Here is an 18,634-nt window from a genome sequence, read left to right as displayed (position 1 = left end):
GTTGGTAGCCTAGAAGCAATAGGTTACACCATGCAGCCTAGTTGCATAGTAGATTATACCATCTGGGTTTGTGTAAGTATATTCTGTGATGTTCACACAACTATGAAATCGCCTAAGGATACTTTTTTAAAAAATATGTCTGTCATTAAGCAATGCATGACAGTATAAGCATTTAAAGCACTAATTATCTAATTTCCTCAACACATAATGAGCTCATCAATGGTATGTTCATATGCAGCTCTCAAGGATACTCTATAGTATCAGATATAAATTACGTTTTCCTTCTACACTGCAAAGAACATGCACTGTAATGTAAATAAACAAGGACACACTATGTTAAAGATACATCATAACACTTAGCAAAATAACTTGATAAAACAAGGCAATTAAGAAATACTTGTTCTCGATCAGCCTGGGCAACATGGTGAAACCCCCTCTCTACAAAAAAAATGTAAAAAATTAGCCAGGCATGGTGGCACATTGTGGCTGAGTAGCTGGGACCTACTCAGGAGGCTGAGAGGGGAGGATCACTTTAGCCTAGGAAGTGAAGGTTGCAGCAGTGAGCCGAGATTGCACCACTGCATTTGAGCCTGAGAGACAAAGTGAGACCCTGTCTCAAAAAAAAGGGAAGGAAGGAGAAAGAAAAGAAAAGAAAGAGAAAGAGAGAAAGAGAGAAAAAGGAAAGAAAGAAGGGAGGGAGGGAGGAAGAAAGGAAGAAAGGAAGGAAGGAAGGGAGGGAGGGAGGGAGGAAGAAAGGAAAAATGAAAGAAAGAGGAGTTAGTTTCCAATTGCCCAGGTGAGATTTGGTAGTGGGAAGAGAGAAAGGGGGCTGTGATCTTAGTAGCAGTTTGGTGATGGGTGAAGTTTGAGGGAGAATGAGTAAATGAAGGAGTTAAGTCATGCAGTACGTGCCAGAAGTTTGTCCAGGTCTAAATTTGAGGAGCAGATAAACAGTCTTCTCACCTTGGCACTCAACAGTCAGTCAGTGACTAAGAAGCAAGGCCTGCAGCAATAAGACAAACCGCAATTGCCTTTTGTTGAATAGGCAATCCTTCAGGATGGACAGCGTTCCCTTAGCTTGCAGATATAAAGTTCTTACTTTATATCTGTAAATGTGTTTTGGAGTGTGATACTTCTGCTTATGTCATAATCACTGCCATTTATGATATCAGTCTTTCCTGTGCATGCTCTAAAGTATATTTTAAACATTGGGCACTGAGTATTCAGGGTTGCTTTTCTTTTTCCTCCTCTTCTGCTGACCAACAGTGATTATTAAGTTGCACAAATTTCAACATTTTCCTTAACTATAGACACACGCACACACACACACACACAAAATATATAAACCTTGGCAACTTCTGTGATTTTTTTTGTTTTGAAACTATGACTGCCCCAAAACATTGTTAGCAACTAATTGCAGAATAGATTTTCTAGAATATATTTTTATTTAATAATATGGAGAAGATGATATCTATAATGTGCAACCCATTTAAATAATGAAAGCAGGGACTCATCACTTGGGAACAGGTTGGAACTAGGTCTGCAGTGTACTCTGCATCCTCTCCTTTAGATATCAAAGTAATGTACATGCTTTGACTGACAGATGCATGGCAGATTCATTATAGCAGGCTTTGATTCAGAGTGAATTTGCAGAGAAATTGTTTGCAATCTTTAGATGATGAGAATTCAGAAAGTGAAAGATACCTATATTTTTGCCCAGTTCCACAGATTGCTCCGTAGTAAAGACTTGTCTGATATCCCTGATATTTAAGAGAAAGCCAAATAGATACATCAATGCATTATTTTTCACAGTTCCTTAATCTGTTTGAAGAGATGGATACAAAGATATACACAAAGGACACATTTTCAGACCTTTGTGAATTCCCAAATCTATGAGCACTTCTGCAGCATATGATTTTTCTACAGCAGGCAATGCATTTGAAGTTTAAAAATGCATGTGAAATTTTCATTTCGTTACTAAGAGTGATTGCCTACTTGATAGTGTATTGAATAGAAAGCAAAACCACAAGGAAACTTTGATGTTGGCCAGTCACACAAATCATATTTGTGGCTCAAGAAAAGAACAAATTGTCATAAGCCACTAGTCCTCAAAAGCCACTTACCAATGGCTGAAACTGAAAACACGAAATCTCTGGAAGCCAGAAATCCAGGCTACTAGATTGTCAGCTCCTCAGAAACCTCTGTAGTCGGACCATGTTGCTCACCTTCCTGCAGAAATTCCTGAACATTGTAAAGATTTCAAATTATAAGCATAATATTACGGGGCAATATTTCAAATCCTCATTTAAAATGGAAGTTGAAGACAGTAACAAACACACCACCTTCCTTAAGAAAACCAGTTTTACATTCTCCAAAATGTAGGGAGCAACAGAGAAGGAAGTTTCTCTTGTAAATGGCCAGTGAACCGGAAACCATACTGTGGGCTTTCATATTCATCGGCTCACTTTCAACTCTCCCTCCTACCCCACCAACGCCGACCACTAGGTGGTGCTGCTCTCATTCTAATATTTCTGCCCGGGCACCAATAATGGATTGTTCCTCTTTCATCTGAGATTTATAGTAGCACGGCTACTATATTTTTTGAAAATATAAAATATTTTTAAAATACTTAAAATATTTTATATAAATTATATAATTTATATTTTATATAAATTATATAATTTATAATTTACTATAAATTATAATATAGTATAATATATAAATATATATTTAAAATATTTAAACTTTTATAATTTATATAAAATAATTTATTTATATATTAAATATATTTAATATATTTATAACATTTTGTATCTAAATATTTATAAATATATTTAGTGAATATGTCATAAAATATATATTTATAAATATGTCATAAAATATATAATATTTAAAATACTTTATAAAATATTTTGAAAATAAAAATATTTTTTTGAAATATTTGAGCGAAATTTTGCAAAAAGCACCAGGATAAAAAACTAGAGATGAGAATGAAAAGTTATTAGTGAATGGATCACACAATTACATTGACAACTACTTCTGAAAGGTCATGTTGTGGGAAACGTGGGCATTTTCCTAGGGCAGTGCAGAACCATGGAATAGTTTTAACCGTGAAATAACCTAACTTCTATTGTCAAAAGAGCATTCTGACTGGCATATGAAGACTAAATTAGAGAGGTGTACTACTTCTCCAACTCTCTGACATCAGCTGGGTTTCCAATAATTCCATTCAATTCTCATGCTATCTATCTGAAGTTACAGTCAGTTCCCACAGGTTAAAGAGCTTAGTCCCAGAAGACTACCCCCACATCAGACACCAACACAAGTTCCAGGCGACCTGTACTTCTGACTGATCATCTATAAATCGAAGATTCCCACAACTCCCTGCTCAGGTTTGACAGTTCACTGGAATAGCTCGCATGACTCAGAAAGGCACTTTCCTTACCATTACTAGTTTGTTATAAAGGATGAAACTCAGGAACAACCAACTGTAAGAGATGCATAGGGCAAAGAAGGGAGGGGGATGCAGAGCTGTCATTCCCTCTCTGGGCACATAAACCTCCTAGCAAACCACCCTCCTGCTACCTCGAGATGTTCACCTACATGAAAGCTCCCTGAACCTTGTCATTTGGCAGTTTCATTATGTAGGTAGGAGGGATTGATTACATCTTTAGCCATTGGGGATTAACTTAAACTCTAGCCTGTCTGCCCTCCCAGGAGATTTGGGGGTTGGGCTGAAAGTTCCAGGCTTCTAATTAAGACTTAATCTTTCTGGTTACCATCGCCAATCTTAAAGCTATGTAGGGGCCCACCAAGAGTTACTTCACTAGAACAAAAGATTCCACCATCTCCCTTATTACTCGGGAAATTCCAAGGGTTTTAGGAACTCTGTGCCAGGAACCAGTCACTAAGACCAAATATTTTTCTGTGGCGCCACAGCCGCTGTGCACCTATGCTCTGATTGATGAATCATAGTGATATTTGGGGTTCCAAGAATCGCTATTAGTCAGGACATAATAATCTTCAAAATTGAAGTTATTTCTCCAGTGCATGGTTTCTGAGGTAAAGGTTCAACAATCCCTTGGGGGAAGACTAGCAGTATGATCACGGAAAGGGCCTTTCTCAACAATATCCAACATCTTTTTATTCAAAACATTCTAGGTGTGGAAACCAACTCAGGTCTGGAATTGGATGGAAGACTGGGATTTTCTAATGTGGAGGTTCAGAGCAGATTTCTGTTAGCCTTCAGCTTACTTGGTGTTCTGTGATTGTATATATCAAGGACTTTAGTAGGTTGCTTATCAGTTTTATTCATGTAGACCCCACAAATTAGTTACAACCAGAAATCTTTGCATATTACCTCTTTCTTTAGGTCTAATTAACAAACCCACTCTGCTGCCTTTGCAAATGAGCAGAACCACATTCCTTAGGGCACTGTTCTGGGAGATCCTCTTTATTCTCCTGAATTCAGAGAGCCCATTTTTATTCAGCTTTTCCCTCAAGCCCTTCCAGCTTACTAAGGACAGACAATAAACCATGTTTTAATGATTCAAGTGCACTCCTCACCAATCTGATTATCATGGCAAGTGTGAAAGGAGAGCCTTCTGGGCTGCAGGGTGGTGAAGGTGGATGGGAGGGATGCTTATCATATTCAATTCAACATGGATGTCCTCTGAAGTTTTCGAATTTCTTCCTCAACCTCATGCAAAGGAATTTGCTGCCTTTTAATATCACTTAATGAGCCATTCATTGCAGGCTTGTATTTGCTGGTTCAGCCAGCACACTTTTAGAATCACAGTGGATTGCCTGAGCCAGCTCAATGAATGGCAACACCTGCATCAAAACATAAGCTATCTGAAAAATTCCCTCCCAAAGAACCTTCGAAATCTATTTTCATTAACGTTCTCCAGATTTTTTATGGCATGACACAAATTAGTAAATTCCTGCAATTCCTTGTGAATGGAACTCTTATTATTTTTTTTTTTTTTCTACTCTGGTTCTGTTCTTTATTTGTTTTGAATTCTGGTAACTAGCCAAGCTACAATAAGACTTAGGTAATGATTCTTAGCTTTCTTCTGCAAGGGAGGTGAGCTACCATGGCAAAGGCAAGCAGTGGTGAGCATTTCAGAAGATTTTCAGGGCTCTGAGTGTGTCCCAATGTTGCTCTTCTAATTGTCAGGGTCTTAATTTTTCTTGATGATTGTCCTAATTTAACCAGATATAGTGAAGTTTTAAATTCAACCAACGTTGTAATAAGGCAGCCCAATAATTAATCTCTGCGTTTGTTTTTCAGGAACCTCAGACTCTAGCAATCATTGGAAAGGTTCTGAGTATTGTGCTGTGCTTTTGGGGAAGAATTTTAAGATTTGGACATGCCTTTCTTTCATTTTATTAGTTACTGCCTTCAAGAACAATCCTCCTGCCCTCATACACCAGAGATTTGCAAGGGAATATAAACCCTCAGAGATGAGCCGTCTCATCATTACCTGCCATGGGTTGTCACCTTCACATCCTGGAATCTGCACATAAGTTTTACTACCTTTTGTCTAATGGCGGCTTCTTCCACAAGCTTTTCCAAGTTATTAAGAACAGCCAGTGGAGCACATTTTAGTGATTCCAGTGCTGCTATCACACCATTCTAATTATCATGGCAAGAGAAAAAGGAGAGGCTTCTGAACTCTGTTGTGATAGTAGTGAGAGGGTGAGTGGCAGAGATGCTTATTATAGATCCAATCCAACATGACTGCCCTCTGAAAATCTGGGAATTTCTTTCATAACCTGATGAAAATGAATAATTGAAGTTTAAAAAATATCATTTAATACAGTCAGTCCTTTTAAAACCACCATGTTTCCCAGAGGCACTATTGCCTCCCTCTAACTCTTTGATACTAGTATCTGAATTAGTCAGAGTTCCTTGGCTGCAAGCAATAGAAACCAGCTCTGGATCACCTAACCTGAACAGGGTATTTGCTGAAAGAATACTGAGTCAAAGCACTACTCAACCTCAGGAAGGACCAGTATCGGGGAAGCCCCACTTGACTCTGCAGATGTCTAAGTGTTCCCATTGGATGACTCAGGTCCAACAGTCTTCCATTCCTATGTCCCCACTCAAGAGTCAAATTCTCCAGAGCATATGATAAGCCTAGCTTGGAGCATCCACTCTTATGGCAGGGTAAAGGAGGGAAATGTCTCATCACTGGTACATTTCAGAATCACAAGCCAAAGGTCCCTGAGTTAGGTCCCTGCAGTGACCAGATGGCACATACATATGAACATACACACACATCCACATGCATGCAAACACAATGGTGGCCTTTTAACTTTCCATTTTAAATGCAAAGATTAGAATACTCATCATGTACTTTCTGTTACATGGTCAATCTGAAGTAATTTTGGGAAAATATTTTACAAAGACAAAGGATTGAAATGTATTTTTACCTTATACTTCAGTTCTTTGGTAATCTAATTTACTATTACCTCTCACCACCGCTTGGGCAATGGTACAAAGAGGGCAGTCAATCTCTGACTTGTCCAGCTGCTAGAAGTTTAGCCAGTAACCACTATATCTCCACCCACCTTGCTTGCTGGAAAGTTACATGTTGAGACTGACCAATGAGCTTAGCACAGTGGCATATTGAGCATCATCCTTCCAGTTCTGCAAAAGGTAGCACTGACTTAAACAAAGGAACCGATGGCAGGACAATCCTGGCGAAGGGATTCTGTGGGGCTATGACCTGCTCAGCCCAGATACAGGGGTTCCTGAGTTTCCTTGCTTGGTTCAGCTCCTGTGTTTGTAAGGCTAGACCTGCAATGACTGTTCAGTAGATTTAGAAAAAGAAGAGGCTGCTCATTCTACCACATCCCCTATCTAGCCCTTGAGACTACCCTGACAGTCTGAAAAGGCCTCTGAAACTGTACCCACCTGTCCTTGATGCAGCTGGTATTCCTGTAGTCACAAGGGGCTTCTTAGTGGACATAAATCTGTAATAATTTAAGTAGTGGAGGATCAGGATTGTTATTTTTGCTTTTAGCAAATCTTTAATTTTTATTTTTCAGATCTTGTTGCAAATCTTTAGAGAGGAAAAGTGAATTCCCAGTATCTGAATGGCTGAGAGCAAGTCATGCTAAGATTGGGACCTACTTTTAACCAGCGGGAGTTAGGCAAGAAGGTTTCTGAGTAGAGATTGTTCTGGATAACATAAATGAATGAATGGAGTCCCCCTCTTTCACTCTCTGCTAATCCTGATACTTTCCCTCAGGGGCTTTGAGCACAATCACGACTCATTAATTATTTCTCAGCTTATTGGTCTTATGCCAGTCTAATATGTTCTAGCTGGCAAGCCCATGGGAGTTGGAACTTTTCTACATTTACTCACCATTGGATCCCCAGCACCCACCTACTGCCTGGCACACAGAGGGCACTCAGTGAATATTTCTTGATTGATTATGTAGCAGGGTTATACATTGAACTCACACTGGATTTAAAGGTGCAGAATTGCTACATTTTCTGAAACTGTTCTGCTCTGGCCTTCCTCATGAATACCCCCAACCTCTTGGGTAATACCTTATCTAGGGTATGAAGATACCTTAGATATGACAATTGAAAGATGTTGCTGGGCATGGTGGCTTAAGCCTGTAATTTCAGCACTTTAGGAGACTAAGGAGAGTGGATCACTTGAGGCCAGGAGTTCAAGACCAGCCTGGCCAACATTGTTAAACCCTATCTCTACTAAAAATAACAAAAATTAGCCAGGTGTGGTGGCACATGCCTGTAGTCTCATTGACCCAAGAGGCTGAGGCACGAGAATCGCCTGAACCTGGGAGGCGGAGGCTGCAGTGAGCCGAAATCACACCACTACTGCACTATAGCCAGGGCAACACAGTGAGACTCGGCTTCAAAAAAAAAAGGAAAGAAAGATGTTTCAGTTTCTTTTAGTTTAAACACTGTAAGTAGACAGAGCTGGTTTATAGAGTGAGAGTGTGTGTGTGTGTGTGTGTGTGTGTGTGTGTGTGTGTGTGTGTACCATCCTCTTTAGGTAAATGCTTAGTCTTCCTGAGCACTTTGTCCCTTTCCTGTGACCTTCTCTAAAATTATATCTGGGTGTAGGACCAGGTGCTTTGACAGAAGGATGAAATCACTGAATCCAGGAAGTGTCCTCTGGTGTCCTCAGTGGTGTCTTTTGAGTGCTAGCCACATCCTGCCCTGCAGGCATGAGTGGCTGATGCCTGAGGCTGGTGGAGCTCTGTTTGTGATCCACTGGCCCAGTTCTTCTAGTTGGGTCAGGGCCTGGCAGTGCCTCTGCTGCAGCCTCACCTGGGCTTTTGCCAGTGCTGTGGACCCTCTGAATCTCTGCCACATGCCTCATCCAAACGTTGACTAAGCAATCTACTGCACAGCCTCTGAAGCAGGATGACTTCTTTCCTCACCATGCCAACACCTACTAAGGCTGCCAGCTCTCAACACAGCCTTCTTCACAGGGTCCCCTGTGTTGTATAGGAATCTCTGGGTCCTGACACCTGGGAACTAATAGAGAATTGGTAAAGTTAATCCCAGCCCTCCCTTTGTCTAATGAGGTTACACAATAGATTCATAAACCTCCCTGTTTTGTGGGGCAAATGGAGAGAGAATTGCCTCTTTCGTGTTCCAAACATGAGTTGGATGAGCATCTGCCCCTTAATTCATCTACCATGCTTCCAGTTAAAGCCTGTAGAGGAGAACTGGGGCTCCCTGCCTTTTTCATTCTCTTCCCATAATTTCCCAGGCCTAGAGTTTTGGGCTGCCTACTCTTATGTCATATTTTCCTCCAACTTGACTGCAGCCTTATAGCTAAAATAAAATAGCAGACAGCATGCTGTAGAGAAAACAGTGCCCAAGCTACAGATGAGGAATTTTAAATTGGGAAAGACTAAAAAATTATATATTTTGTAAATAGATGGCTCCCTTCAGGCTTTCACTAATATTACAGTTTAAATTTTATTTTGCTATAAGATGCAAAATAGATCTATGAGAGCATCTAATGTGGAAGTGAGTTATTGACCTAGTCAGGGCAGTCAAAGAAGGCTTCCAGGAGGAAGTGAAAAGCAAGCTAAGGACTATAGATTGTGCTAAAGGAATAGCGAAGGGTTTTTCCTGTGGAAGAAACAGCATGCCTAGGTGTCCTGTGGTCAGAAGGTGGCCCATTACTATTTATTTTACCTTCAATGATGGTTGATTGTCAATTTAACATATGAGAAGGATATAATCTGACCATAGACTGAGCTAGGGCTAATGAGGACAAATGGCAAGGAAGACAGTTTCTAATTACCATCTCCTGTATAGTTCCAGTCTAATGGAGAATGATTTGTTAAATTAGTAGAGCTTGGTATCTTTTTGTTAAATGATTCTCTGATAATATTAACTTTTCTGCAAACTAGAAAGTAGAAAACTATTTTCTTTTTTTTAAAAAAAACAATGATTTCAAGGAGGCAATATTGCTTAAAACAAAGAAATATTTTAAAATTCATAATAGGAATATAAACCTGACCTTAACAATTTTTTTATAGGGCTAAAATTTTATTTTCCTCTTTAGAGGCATTGACTCAGTTTGATCTTTACAGAATATGCATGAAACACAATACAATAATCATTTAGATTAAAGAGGCTTGTGATTAAAACCAGATGGATAAAATGTTTTATTATTGGGCATTTTGATATTTATGCTGACTAAACATTACTCTTGAACTTGTCTCCAAAGGTCCTGACAAAATGATGACAGCGCATCCCTTGTGAAAATTCCACCCATCAGACAGTGTGAGAACATGAGCTCAGAATTACATCTGATAATTGCTCATCTTTAATTCATTTTAGAATATGATACACATAGGTGAAAAAAAACAAAACCCAATGACTAATGACTCATTCTTTTGTTGCCTTTAGCTTTACTTTCACAATAGCTTTTTGAAATACTGTGACTTGTGTGGTACAGAATCTGACCCCATCAAGAAAGGCACAGAAAGATTATATAACATATGTTAATCACCATCAGAATATCAATATGATTAGATAACTGCACACTGACGTTTCTGAAGAGATAAAAGAAAATTTGGTATGTTAGCAATCCCCAGGTGGTAATCATTTGTTATCTGCCTAATATACAAATTTCTCAACATACAGCTAATTAAGCAAGAGAAAGAAAAATATCCACCAGTAATTTGACATATGATATACTCAGTATTGAGTGTGGATACTTCATATTTTATGTATTTGCATAATTCCAGTGGAGAATAGGGTAAACTTTTATTTTTGAGGTTATAATATTTGTGATGAAAATGAACCTGCCCCTTATTCCTCACTCACTGGTTACGTGTGATGAAGTAGTTAATCTTCAAAGTGGGTGAATTGAGCTTTTTTCAGGCTAAACCATAATAACTTTATGGCAAAGACACAGTTTCTGAATTATGATCTACTATACATATATATGTATGTATATGTACATATATATTATATATATATATTTGGTTTGAAAATTCCCTTCAGAAATTTGATGTGGGGAAAAAATAGAAATAGGACAAGATAATGTGTTAAAGATGAAAATGGTAAAATGCTAGGGTGCAGAGAATAATCTCACATGAGCTTTCTTAATCCTTGGGAATAAAACATAACAACATGCTGTTCTTACATAACTCTGGTCTAGTTAATGGTATGTTGTCTGTATATGGCACTACATAATACTGTGTTTTCCCTAAACCCATGCATGATACTTTACACTAATTTATAAAAAGAAAGTATGTTCCCATGGACTAAATGCAAGAATACACACTGCAGTAGGTAGACAAGCTCAGGGAGCAGAAGCCAAACAATGAAGCTCTTCTTGAGGAACTGTGGTCACAAGATGAGGTCCTGCCACAGTATACGACCAGAGCTGCAAACAGTTGAGAACACTGAGAATCTTTGGGGAAGGTGGTATGCAGAGTTAAACTTGGGTATGGGTGGCAAACCACAGGATGTGTGTGAGGGGCAACCATGAAGTCATATGCAAGATTTAACTCATGTGCCAAGAGTAAGTGTGGTCCTCTCTGCCCTCAGTGTTGTAGCTTAAGAAACCAATATCCCAGGGCACAAAAGATTCTCTTGACCTCTTCCTTGGTTATTACTCATAGCATATTCTTTTGAATATACTGGGGTGGAAAATTTTTTAGATTTAGGGGGACAGATGATTTTAAGGAATTGCCAAATGCCGTTGGATGGGGAGTAATTTAGCTTTTTTTTTTTTTTAATAGTATTGCGATTTTTTTTCTTTTTAGAGAAAGAAGGAGAAAGAGAAAGGAGATTATTATAAAATAATGAGGCATTTTCTTGCATATCTTCAGTAAATTTATTTTAAAATATTATATACCTCATATATGTATGCTCCTAAGTATAAAGCATGTCTACTCAAAAATGTATAATTACATAATATTACCATGTTGTTCTTAAAACAAGAAAGGTAGCTAATTTCTATCTGGACTACAGGTCTTGTGTGATTGGTTCATATGGAATATGTTCATAGTACCCATGTCAAGTCTGGGGATGGATAAAAATAGGAAAACAAAATACATAGACAAAGAATAAATCTTGGTGCCAATATGCATAACAAATGAAAGCTTTAATTGCATCAAAAAATGAATATAGTATAGATGTAAGGAGCTGGCACAAACTCAGCACTCAATATGTGCGATCTGTCAGAGGATAGAGCTGCCACAAAAGCTATCATTATGAGCATTTACTGTGTACTAGACCTGCCAAATTGCTTTACACATATATCTTGCTTCTTTCTCGGGATGGCCCTATTACAGGGAAAATACTACTTTCCACTTTTAATATAGGGAGGTCTAGAGAGGTTAGATAAGTCAATTAAGGTCATACAGCTAACAGTAGCAAAGCCAGATTTTGAAACCATGTCTGTTTAAAACCAGATTCTGCACTTTTAATCCCTTAACTCTCTTTTGTATGTTTTCTGCAAAAGTAAAAAAGGAATTGAAATGAATATACTCTGCTTATATTAAAACGATTACACCAAAAGTCTGTTCCTTGGCTGAAACACACACACACACACACACACACACACACACACACACACACACACACACGGCATGGCCCTTACTGACTTATACACATATACCAACTTACTCGGCTGAATGAGTACTTCTCTCTTGTCTTTTATCTTTTGTCTTCCTTTACCTTCCTTCTTGACTGTCATCCTTCCCATTTGACTTTGCCTTAACCCCACTATTCCCATCTCTTTCACCTGAATCCCACCTTTACTTTTCTCCTTTCACAAAGGCAAAGACTTTGATGCTGTGGGTAAAAAGAAGAGAACCTGCAACCCCCTAGCTGCCTCGTCCTCCCCAGCCATAGGCCATTCAGCTGTGTCTGAGGCATCTTCTTGTTTCCCCAACAGCCTGCTTGCCACAATCCCCAAGCCCTTCTTCAGCTCACAGTCAGAGATGCCTAGAGTAATCTCAGTTTAGTTTTCCTCTACATTGTAGTTTATCCTGGCTTATGGCCTCCAAGACATAGCTCCACTATCTGTTTTCCTTTCCTAACAAGGTTAGGAGTAGGGAACACGAGAAATGAGGTGCAGGAGGAAAACTTTTCTCCATTTAGATGGTTTCTAGAGTGTGTCACACTGCCAGATAGAAATGAGGCTTGTTAAAAGAGTACTCAGTAAGTGGGGCTGTCCACCTGACATTGCCTCCTCTGGGTATCAGAGTCATGACTGCATCAGGCAGGTGAGGTCCATGACTTGTCCATATTCCACAGTGCCCTAGGAGTCAGGGCAGGAGGAGGGTCCTTTAACTTCAGATTTCATTAAAACACTGTATTAGTCCGTTTTCACACTGCTCTAAAGATACTACCTAAGACTGGGTAATTTATAAACAAAGGCGGTTTAATCGACTCACAGTTCTACAGGCTTAACAGGAAGCATGGCTAGGAGGCCTCAGGTGAAACTTACAATCATGGCAGAAGGCGAAAGGGAAGCAGGCACCTTCTTCACGAGGTGTAAGAGGGTGTGTGTGTAGGAGGAACTGTCAAACACTTATAAAACCATCAGATCTTGTGAGAACTCACTATCACAAGAACAGCATAAGGAAACCACCTCCATGATCCAGTCACCTCCCACCAGATCCCGCCCTCAACATGTGGGGATTATGGGGATTACAATTTGAGATGAGATTTGGGTGGGGACACAGAGCCAAACCATATATCAGACACCAACAGCATTTTCAAGTAATGATTACATCAACACTATAAAATAAGAACTAATTTAGCTATGCTTATGTATAAAAAATAAACAAATGCTATACAATGTCCCTGATGTAAACGTCCAATTCTTTCAAAACTTAATAGCTTTATAATATCATTGGCTAAGAATAGCTAAGAGAGTAGTCTAATAGTCTCTGTTCTGCTTAAGTAAACATCTCTTCTATAACACATTATCCGAATTCTGCTTATCTTTGATTTTTAATGATTCCCAGGCTGTTCCTGTTTCAAACTGAGACATCACCTCTCTGTGTGAGGACCCCTGTTGCTAGTCAGTAAATGACCCCTATCTGCAACTACTTAAAGTTCAGATTTTAAACAACAAAAGTCATTGTCATAGAATTGCCAATGTGTGTTTTCAATATACTCACCGAGATGCCTGGCACTAAGTACTTGTTGCTCCAAGAATAGCATCAGGCAAGGAACAGGGGCCTAGTAAAATGAGGTTAAGGAGAAAAAAAAAGCAATTTATTAGAAGGATGGGGGTGATTTGGGTAGCTTCCTAAAGACAAGAAACTCAACTAGCTTCCCCAAGTTACTCTGTCCACAGTCACAGGATCTCTTGTTTCCAATTTTCTTTGAGCAAAGGCTTCATTCTCCCTCTTCTAGGCTGGCTCTCTGCTTATCCCAGCGTATGGGAGGATATAGCCACTGCACCAGCCCTAGTTGTTCTTCCCTTCCAGTTCATACATTCAATAAAGACTTAGAGTTTGCATGTGCCTAATCCCATTTGCAGGAAAATGAACAGATTGACCAGCAGAAATTAGGTTTCCATTGGGTCCAACACACTAAGGGAGGGGGCCAACATGGGAGCCCACGAGAGAAGGAGGTGAGGAAGGGTTCTCAAAGGAGAAGGGTAGGATGAGAACAATGGCTTCTGTCTCTGGGATAAATGGCTTCACTTCTTTCTCATCGCTCTGTCCTGCATGCTTCTGCACTCTTGAGCAGGACAAATAATTTTTTTTAACCAGAGCCCAAGAGGCAAACTGATCAACCACTGGGCTTAATAATGGATGTTAGGACATGTCCCATGTATTACCATTAAACATGCTCCTGATAATACCTTTTCAAGGCTACAAGGGTATAGCTGTTTAACGATGGTATCCTCTTGGTTCAGAGACATAGAAGCAAAGAGGGGAGAACCAAACCTCTTTGTTCATGAGCCAAGAATGAAAGGAACAGCAATTGAAAGAAGTTCGTTGTATCTTATTCCCCCATTCTAGGTTGTTATCTCTTATCAGGATTTAAATCCTATCCAAGGGAGGCTCTCTCCCCGACATAGTGGAGGCTAGAAGTCAGTCTACTAATTTTTTTAGAGTCAGTTAAATGTGAAATTATGAAAAATACACATAATCCTTAAACATTTTATTTTATTTTATTTTATTTTATTTATTTTGAGACAGGCTCTCACTCTGTTGCCCAGGCTGGAGTGCAGTAGCGCCATGGTGGCTCACTGAAAGCTCCGCCTCCCGGGTTCACGCCATTCTCCTGCCTCAGCCTTCCGAGTTGCTGGGACTACAGGCACCCACCACCACGCCCGGCTAAATTTTTTTGTATTTTTAGTAGAGATGGGGTTTTACCATGTTAGCCAGGATGGTCTCGATCTCCTGACCTCATGACCCGCCCGCCTCGGCCTCCCAAAGTGCTGGGATTACAGGTGTAAGCCACTGCACCCGGCCTAAACATTTTATTTTAACTTAGAACATGTAAATGCATATTCATTTGCAAATGTTTTGATGTAGCCCTGCCTTTTCTTTGAATATAGAATCATTGTTTGGTATTTAGTTCCACATTGCTTGTCTAAACCACGTTTATTTTTTCTGATCTCCAGATATGGTTTATTTAAAGTGGAATGAATAACGACTCATAAAAGAGTACAAAACAGTAGATGTTCACCAATTTTTCTCTTTCAAGAACATTTTTTAGTGACTTATCTTCATTGACTTTCTAAAATAGTCAATGTGGTTGTCATAGAAACAATCATTCCTTTTCTTTTGCCCTCATATTTCACTGGTAAACATAATCATTAACTGAAATATGTAAATCGAGTGACAAGTACAATTGTCATGAACAGGTGTGAGAATTAGCTCTGCAGTCTCTCAGTAAGGATGCAGCTCAGCTGAAGGGAGGGAAGTTTTGCAGCCTGCACAGGAGTAGTGTCTTCTCAAACTTGGGTGTGCCCCAGAATCACCTGGAAGGCTTATGAATACACAGGTTGCGGTGTTTTAGCAATTCCAGGAGGTCTGGATTAAGCAAATCCAGGAGGCCTGAGAATTTGCATTTATATTAACTTATAGGGGCTGCCAATGCTTCTGGTCTGGGGACCATACTCTGAGAACCACTGTTCTAGTGCGTGACCCAGTAGCCACAAGCATTCAGCAGGTCATGGCAACAGTTTGGATGCTTTTCAGAGTGATTGGAGAGTGCCTGACAATCCAGCAGGCTAATTACATAAAGTTTGTTATGAGAGTTTGCCCTGTGATTCTTCTCTATCAGTCTCTCATATTGCTTATCCAAATGATCCGTGGTTAGCTGCTGAGGCTCAGTCAGTCACCCTGGGCTCTGGTTCCATCTGCAATGGATGACCGTGTAAATGACCATGTGCTCTGGGCTGGCTATTTAATTTTAATGAACCCCAGTTTACTTATCTGTAGAAAATGGGATGATAACATTTTTAAGGGACAAAGGACCTTGTTACTCATTGCACAGCAGACAACAGGAGCATCAACTTGTTTGTGTTGATTTCCTTTGCCACCAAGTCCCATAGGGTGACACAATACGGGCCATATGGATGCTATGCACACAGGGGGTTTGTGTTGTATCTAAGGAACACTGAGTGTTGGGAGTCTATTGCTTTATAGCAAGCACTAAATAAGCCTACTGTTGGTGTGGAGGAAGATCGTACCTTATCTCTCAAATTTGCCAGCACATAAAATAACCTTGAGAAATTGCCCTGTAACAGACCAATCAGTCTTGCAGTCTTGCCACACCCAGAAGAAGAGTGCCAGGGGCCCAAGGAGGACTGGCTGTTCTAGCACTGTGCACTTGTTCAAAGTGCAGAATGGATGTATCCAAGCATATTCCCATTTTATAACTTGACATTCATTACCAAATCACCCTTCAAAAAACTTTTACCAAGTTACATTCCCAGCAAGGACCCATTTTCTTACGTTCTTACTACACTGAGTAATTATCACCTTTTAATCTTTGCAATTTTATAGGTCAAAGACAAATTCTTGTTTCACTTGTGTCTCTGTGATCAATAGTGAGATTAGACACCTTTTTACACTCATTAGTCATTTATGTTTTTTCTGTTGTGAATGGCATGTGCTGGTTTTCTCAAAACGAGTTGACTTGGCTCTTCTCCTTGGACCCAGGAAGAATGCAGCCTGGACCTGATCTTATGTGCTGAGTACCTATTAAGAGCAAGGCTCTGGTTTCTGTCTTGAGCTTCCCCACAGTAGTTGGGAAAATGAACCACACTCAAGTACAGGGGGACTTGCAATGGCAGCCTCTGAATCCTAAAGGATGAATGTATAACACAATCATTTATTCAGTCAGCTATCACAGAGCCCCTTCCAGTACCAGGCATTTCTCCAGGCACCGGAGATATAAGAACCAGACATATTTCTGCTCCTAAAGCCCTCATTGTCTGGTAAAGAACAGGCAAGTAGAATACAGTGTGAGGAGGAGCTATGATAATAGGAGTGTACATGGGGTGCTATGGCAGCAAATCAGAAGATGATAATTTTTATATTTTCTAATTTATGTAACTTTGTGAGTAATGAGAATATGTAAGATAATATACAGCTCAAAAAATTATAAGATGTTATTATTAGGGATGGCATGATACTATAAGAGGATTGTAGTTTAGACATACAAGAGTTGGTATCTCATTTCAGCCACTTTCTAACTGTGTGATCATGAGAAAGTTTCTTAATAATATCTTCTTCATAGAATGACAATGAGTCACAAAAATAATATAAAGTCCAATCTATTTGTGGGACCTGGAGATCTACATATCATGTTTATATATATTTAAAAGTTTAAAGCAAGTTAGTTATAGATAAAATGCAATTTTTGTCAAAATTTCAGTTGCCTTCTTTGCAGAAATTGACAAGTAGATCCTAAAATTCATATGGATATGTAAAGGACTTCAAATAGCCAAAATCTTGAGAAAGAAAAGCAGTTGGAGGATTCACACTTATCACAAAACTCACTACACAACTACATTAATCAAGACATAAAAATCAAGACATTGAAAATAGACATACAAGTCAATAGAATGGAATTGAGAGGCCAAAAATAAAACATTACACTTACAGCCAATTGTGCTAAGACAATTCAGTGAGGGAAAGATTAGGCTTTTCAATAAATGGTGCTGGTACAACTAGATGAAGCTGAAATCCCTTCCTCACACAAATATAAATGAACTAAAAATGAACTATAGATCTAAATGTAAGAGCTTAAACTATAAAACCTTCATGAGAAAGCACAGGTATACATTTTCATGACTTTTTATTAAGATATGGTTTCCTTTTTTTTTTTTTTTGGAGACAGAGTTTTGCTCTTGTTGCCCAGAACTAGAGTGCAGTGACACGATCTTGGCTCACTGCAACTTCTGTGTCTCATGTGCTTCCATGTGAAGAGACCACCAAACAGGCTTTGTGTGAGCAACAAGGCTGTTTATTTCACCTGGGTGCAGTCGGGCTGAGTCCGAAAAGAGAGTCAGCAAAGGGTGGTGGGATTATCATTAGTTCTTATAGGTTTTGGGATAGGCAGTGGAGTTAGGAGCAATGTTTTACATGCAGGGGGTGGATCTCAAAAGTACATTCTCAAGGGTGGGGAGAATTACAAAAAACCTTCTTAAGTGTGGGGGAGATTACAAAGTACATTGATCAGTTAGGTTGGGGCAGAAACAAATCACAATGGTGGAATGTCATCAGTTAAGGCTCTTTTCACTTCTTTTGTGGATCTTCAGTTGCTTCAGGCCATCTGGATGTATACCTTCAGGTCACAGGGCATATAACGGCTTAGCTTGGGCTCAGAGGCCTGACACTCTGCCTTCCGGTTTCAAGTGATTCTGCCTCAGCCTCTTGAGTAGCTGAGACTACAGGTGCGTGCCACCATGCCTGGCTAATTTTTGCATTTTTAGTAGAGATGGGATTTCACCATGTTGGCCAGGCTGCTCTCGAACTCCTGACCTCATGATCCATGCACCTCGGCCTCCCAAAGTGCTGGGATTACAGGCGTGAGCCACTGTGCCCAGTCTAAGAAATGGTTTCTTAATTATGAACCAAAAGCACAAAGCAACCAAAGAAAATATAAATTAGACTTGTGCTTCAAAGGACA

General features: G+C 39.5%; 1 long non-coding RNA gene across 1 annotated transcript in view; it reads right to left on the bottom strand.

The window, feature by feature from the left end:
- Positions 1-9,888: 9,888 nt before the first annotated feature.
- Positions 9,889-18,634, bottom strand: part of LOC119627846 (uncharacterized) — a 31,717-nt gene continuing 22,971 nt past the window's right edge. The window contains exons 4-5 of the long non-coding RNA XR_005244059.2: positions 13,654-13,714; positions 9,889-10,062 (exon numbers count right to left, since the gene is read on the bottom strand). This is a non-coding gene — a long non-coding RNA (uncharacterized lncRNA). The remainder of the gene's footprint in view (positions 10,063-13,653; positions 13,715-18,634) is intronic.

Source organism: Chlorocebus sabaeus, chromosome 23 (assembly GCF_047675955.1).
Source record: "Chlorocebus sabaeus isolate Y175 chromosome 23, mChlSab1.0.hap1, whole genome shotgun sequence".
Lineage (NCBI taxonomy): Eukaryota > Metazoa > Chordata > Mammalia > Primates > Cercopithecidae > Chlorocebus > Chlorocebus sabaeus.
The sequence above is the reverse complement of the archived record's forward strand: the minus strand, read 5'-3'. Positions and strand labels throughout refer to the sequence as shown.